Source organism: Pteropus vampyrus, unplaced genomic scaffold (genome assembly GCF_000151845.1).
Source record: "Pteropus vampyrus isolate Shadow unplaced genomic scaffold, Pvam_2.0 Scaffold285, whole genome shotgun sequence".
NCBI lineage: Eukaryota > Metazoa > Chordata > Mammalia > Chiroptera > Pteropodidae > Pteropus > Pteropus vampyrus.
Window position 1 is genome coordinate 2,073,785 of NW_011889066.1, and position 6,551 is coordinate 2,080,335.

Genomic DNA, 6,551 nt, shown 5'->3' on the forward strand with positions numbered 1-6,551 from the left:
TCTCAATTCCCTGCTCTCTCTCTTCTCCTTCAGGCACATTTTGCTGTTCTGATTGGGTGACTTCTGCTACCTGTCTTTAAGTTGCTGATTTGATCCTCTTCTTCATCTAATCTGCTATTGATTCCTTCTAATGTATTCTTCATTTCAGTTATTGTATTATTCATTTCTGACTGGTTCTTTTTTATGTTTTCTATCTCTCTCTCTTTTTATGCTTCTTATCTCTTTACTGAAGTTCTCACAGAGTTCATCTATTCTTCCCCCAAGTTCATTGTACATCCTTATAACCAGTGTTTTGAACTCTTCATCTGGTAGATTGCTTGTCTCCATTTTTTTCTGTTCTCTTTCTGGAGTTTTTTCCTGTTCTTTCATTTGGAACATGTTTCTTTGTCTCCTCATTTTGGCTGCCTCCTTGTGTTTGTTTCTATGTATTAGATAGATCTGCTATATATCTCAGTCTTGGTAGAGTGGCCTTATGTAGTAGGTGTTCTGTGGGGCCCAGTCAGGCAGTCTCCCTGAATACCTGAGCCATGTGCTCCAGCAGTGTCCTTTGTGTGAGTTATGTGTTGTAGTTGAGCTTTGATTGCTGTTGGCATGTCAGTAGGTGGGAATGATCCTCAGGCTGACTGACTGTGAGGACTGACTGAGTACAGCAGACAAGCTATCGTGCAAGGGCTGATTCCACAGAGTAGGATTCACTTTAGTGGGACTCTGGTGCCTGCCGAGTCTGTCCTTTGGGTGTGTCACTTGTGGTGCTAATTGCGTGGTGCTCTGTTGTGGTCTGAAACTAACCACTGTGTTGGCTCTGGTGGAAGCCAACATCATCCACTGTCTATGTCCTGCTCTGGGTCACCTGTTGGGAGCTACAAAGTGATCTGTGGTTGATAGTTAGATTTGGAGGCACCTGGGAGCAGTTATGCTGTGAACTGGGGTCATCTGCCACTAGTGTCAGGCTTAGAGCCACTTAGAAAGAGGTATAGGGCAGGCTGAGGCCAAATGCTGCTTGTTTGGGGTTTGTGAGCCTTTGAGAGATTTTAAGAAACTCAGCAGCATTTGCCAACGTCAGCCATTTGTGAGGAACAGCCAATAAAATAGGTTAAGGCTAGTGAGTGAGTTAGGTGAGGAAGAATTTCAGGGAATCACAAAGGTGAGGTGAGAGTGTTGTTAGTAAGGTAAATGGAGACTCACATTTGATGCCTGCCTGCATCTGCTGGCTAGGAGTGGGGAGGGCTCAACAAAGGAACAATGGCACTTGCCAGTGCTTCAGTCCTGGAGGGAGCTGCCCCTCCAGCCTTCACCCTGAAGCCACATAATTCAGTTCCTCTCCATATGTGCCAGGTGCTTTTCAAGTTGCTATCTCTTTGGTGGAGCTTGGGGAAAGTGTTTGTGAGTGAGTGAGTCTGTGCTCAGGCCCTTTAAGAGGACACTTTGGTTTATAGCAGCACTCTGTCTCACACGGACAGAGTTCCTACTGATTCTTACAGTCAAATGTTGTGGAGACTCCTCTTCCCGGCACTGGAGCTCTGGGCTGGAGAGCCTGATGTGGGCCTGGGACTCTAGCTCTTCAGTGAGGACCTCCACAGCCAAAATATCTCTCCAGATTCTTAACCACCATATGTGGGTGTGAACAGACCATTTCGTGTCTAGACGCCTTCTACCAGTTTCAAAATGGCTTCTTCTTTATATTTTTTATTATAGAAGTTCTGTTCAGCTAGTTTTCAGGTAGTTCTTAAGGGTGGTTGTTCTATCATTTAATTGTAATTTCGATGTGGTTGTGGGAAGAGGTGAGCACAGCATTTACTTACTCCACCATTTGACCACAAGTTCTTAAGAATCTTGACCTGGGGAGATAATCTTGGATTATCTGGTGGGTCTGATGTCATCGCAAGAGTTCTTATAAGAGGGTCAGAAGGAAGTGTGACAATGGAGGCAGAGGTCAGAGAAAGAGTGGAAGATGTTATGCTGCTGGCTTTGAAGATGGAGGAAGAGCCACAATTCAAGGACTGCAGGTGACCTCTGGAAGCTGGAAAAGGCAAAGGATTCTGTCCTAGAGTCCGCAGAAAGAACGCCATCCTGCTGACATCATGATTTCAGAATTTCTGGCCTACAGAACTGTAAGAGGATGAATTGGTGGTCTTGCTTTAAGCTACCATGTTTATGGTAATTTTTTACAGCTGCAGTAGGAAATTAATCCAGGTACTGATAGAAGAATTTTTTTTAAATGTAAATCCCAAACCTGATTTGTAAATGAGATGGAAGGAGAGGGGAGGAAGAAAAGCAGCTGATGCCTCATCTTTCCTAACAGGGGATCAGACACAGGATATTTCACATTTTAACTACACTTACGGACAGAATCATTGGAAGGATTAAAACCAATCACTGGAAGGATTAAAAGAGGCTGCCCCTAGATGAGTGCTGGGAGATGCTGGTGGGGCTGTCACCAGCCCTCATTCGCTCTTTAGTGCTCATAGGTCGGTTATCATGGGCATATCTGACCTCCATAAAATGCACTTTAAAATCTGTTCTTGCACTAGTGCACTGAAGATGTGCACGGTGTGCTCCCAGCAACAGGTCCATCTGGCCAGGCTGACACCCCTCCTCTCTCCTGTGGAGACTTCAGACTGACTTCTGTCTCCACGCAGACCTGAGGGGCCAGAGCTGGCACCAAGCCCCAGTAACCTGAGGCTAACCTGGCCCCAGACTACGAGGTGCTCCTTGGCTAATATTCTGGAATTTATGCATGCATGTTTTATATACCTTCTGTACACATTCTAGATCTCTGCACATGCCAGGCAGAGCCCTGACCAGAGCAGGAGACCAGTGTCCCCCAAGATTAGATCTCTTGAGTTTGTCTCTGTCCCTCAGAGGCTTCAGTTTCCTCATCTGTCAAAGGGGTGTGGGGATAGTTGACAAGAACCCTTGGTGACATAAGCTTTAGGTTCTTGGGAAGTCAAATGAAGATTATTCCTCTGTGGACCTGCCCCACCCCACAAGGTATATTGAGGAACTCAATTCTCACCTGGGTGTCCGATGTTGAAAGTTCTATGAAGATACAGACTGAGGCTTTGCCACAGCTCCTACTCTTTTTGGTTGTCACCTGGGTGGGACAAGTATCTCCCTGAGTCCTAGTTTACTCACTTGTGCAACAGGATACTGATAATACTTTTCTGTCTTTGTTATAGGGCTAAGGGTCAAATGAAGAGATTAAAGTCCTTCCAGGATACACCAGAGGTCTGTGTGAGCAAAGGGGGCCAGGTGCCCACCCATTACCACACAAGTTCACAGGCTGGCCTGTGGAGGGTCTGAAGTGCTGTTGCCAAATCAGACTTGTTGCCAAATTCTGCTTCCAGCAGAGTTAGGAAAGACCAAGGAAATTGGCCCCAAAAGACATCTCTGGCTTTTCCTCAAGATTGCTTAAGAAAAAGGATCCAGCACCCACTGGGTGGCTTCTCTCTAGGCCTCTGCTGGAGTGTTCCAGTACAATGCTGCATGCATGTGTGTGCATGTGCCTATGTGTGTGAAGTACTTGTGTGTGTGCATGTGCATATATGTGTGTGTGTGAGTGTGTGCACGTGCACCGACCGCCAGGAGATCTCAGGCATGTGTGCACAGGCATACATGTTTGTCTGTGTGTGGGCACCCATGGCTGCACTGATTGTGCATATGTATGAATACATGTGGGTGTTCATGAGATCTCATAAGGGTGTATGAGCATTCATGCAAAGCATGGAAAGCATATGGCAATCTTGCTGCCAATTTCAGCTCATAGCTACCTTTTCTTTGGCTTTCATGGTTCAAAAAAATCAGAGCCAGCATTTGAAAATCAGATTTCACATAAAAATCTACATGTTCAGCTTCTTTTGAAAAATGAGAAGGCAGTTCTGGGCCCTGTTCTTGAAGGGCATCGACCAACTATGGCCCATAGGCTTTGGTCTGCCCTCTAGAGGGGTCATGTGACCTCCAGTTTGTCAGAGTCCTTACCACTCCCTATTCCTCACCCATTTATGTTATCTCCTTGGCCCCTATAAGAATTTAAATTATTGGATAAAGTTCCAGTGATTTAGTAGCAAGCCTTATTTTTGTCTGCAGTGTGTATCTTCACTCCAACCTGGGCAGTTTCCCAACCCTGGCCTCCATTCACCTTCAGCTACTTTGCCCATGTGGTCATTCTGTCCCTCTCCATGCTTCTGATGCTATCTTCCTTGCCTGCTGTGCCCTCCCCACCCTCTGGCTCAGGTGGAGTCTGACTCTTCCTTGAGTTCCACTTCAGATGTGCCCTCTCCTCTGAGAGGCCTTTTATGATCTCCCCAGGCATCAGTCACCGCTCCTCTGTTCTCCCTGGCTGGTTGTGCTTCATTACTGATTGGACTACTGGCAGGTGTATGTGAAGAAGTTATTATCTTATGTACTGGGATTAGAAGTCCTCCAAGGAAAAGAGATATCTTAGTTTGGTAAGTCTATGGTGTAAAAGATGAAGGCATGATTGTGATCAGTACCCAAATTACTAAAATCAAATAAAGTACTCTTAAAACTTAAAACTTAATAATAAAGAACCAGGGAAAATAGCAAAGATGGTAAAAGCTTCATTCATCCCCTCTTGAAACCACGTCAAAATTGAGATGGAAACACGGAGCCCCCAGCAGAGTTGCCTGGGGGTCTAGATGAACAGAACCACTACCACTAGGGAGAGAACTAAGAAATTACCCTGCAACGATAGGAGGTAGGAGGGGGCGAAGGTGCGAGGTTGCCTGGTCTCCAGAGGTTGAGTAGGATAGAAGTTAAGGCAGCTGCAGGGGACAGCTGCAGATGTCTCTTAAAGGGGCCATGTCTGCAACTGGACTGTCATGGTGATGGAACTGCTCACTCTGAGCCAGCTAGGCTGCTCGTGGGGCACAGGGACTTACAGGGGGACACTGAGTTTTTAGACCGAGGGCTGGAGGTGAGGCTTTCTCCCGGGTAGAAGTGCTGGTGGAATCTATTGCTACTCTGTTGAGCCCTCCCCTCTCCCAGTGTGCAGACACGTCACCGCCATAGCTGAGAAGTCATCAAAGAGGTCGCTATTCCCAGAAGACTCCCTGAAACTCCACTTCCCCCAACTGGTGGCCCTACCCAAGCCATACCCAGTTTTGTCCTTGGTGTGTCCTGTGCCACTTGCTGAGTAGCTCCAAGACCCACACTGGTGGCAGCTGACCTCGGTTTCTGGTGTGGCTTCTTGAGGCAACTTATAAGCACAGCATCTGTGGATTGCTTGCTGAATCTTAACAGGTGGCTCTGAAGGGGCACAGGGTGGGGCTAAATTTGGCCTGCAGTTGAACCCCTCTCAGGACTGTGCTGCTAGACACCTACTGCACAAAGTCACGCTAATAAGACTGGGAGACTTAGGGGCTTTGCTTAGTACACAGAAACAGACACAGAAAGGCAGCCAAAATGGGAGGAGAAAGAAGCAGAAACCATATGAAAGAACAGAACATAGATCAAGGAAAATCGGAGTCAAGCAATCTAACATGCAGAGCTCAAAACACTGGTTATAAAGATACTCAATAAAATTAAGAGAAGTGTAGATGAATTCAGTGAGAACTTTAACAAAGAGTTAAAAAAACATAAAAATGGAAATGGAAATTATAAAGAGGAACCAGTCAGAAATGAAGAATACATTATCTCAGATGAAGAGTATATTAGAGGGAATCAACAGATGGAGGAAAAAGAGGATCGAAGCACCAATATAGAAGATGGTGAAGCCAAGGTCACCCAACCAGAATGGCAAGAAAAAAGTAATGAGGACTATAATAAAAATTTAAGGAGCCTGTGAGACAAAATTAAGGATAACGTCACCCATTTCATAGGGGTACCTGAAGAAGGAGAACAAAAAGTTGAAGAGCTATTTGAAGAAATAATGATGGAAAACTTTCCTCACCTGGTGAAGGAAATAGACATACAACCACAGGAAGCTCAGAGGGTCCCAAGAAAGAGGAACCCAAAGAGGCCCACACCAAGACACGTCATAATTAAAATGCCAAAGTTTAAAGACAAAGAGAGAACAGAAAAGCAGTTAGTTACCTACAAGGGGGCACCCATAAGACTGGCAGCTGATTTCTCAAAAGAAACTTTGCAGGACAGAAGGGTTTGGCACAAAATATTCAAAGTGTTGGAAACCCAGGATCTACAACCAAGAATACTTTATCCAGCAAAGCGATCATTTAGAGTCGAAGGACAAATAAAGAGCTTCCCAGACAAAAAATGAGTGAAAGGAATTCATTGCCACCAAGCCACTATTACAGGAAATTTTGGAGGGACTTCTTTAAGAAGAAAAAACATGCATCAAAGTCATGAATGAAAATTGGTAATAACTACATACCTATCAATGAGTACCTCAAATGGAAAAGAATTACATGTTCCAACCAAAGAATAGGGCGGCTGAATGGATAAGAAAACAAGAACCCTACATACTGCTTACAAGAGACTCACTTTAGAGTTAAAGACACATACAGACTAAAAGGAAAAGAATGGAAAAAGATATTGCCTTGATAAACCTAGAGGGTATTGCACTGAATGAA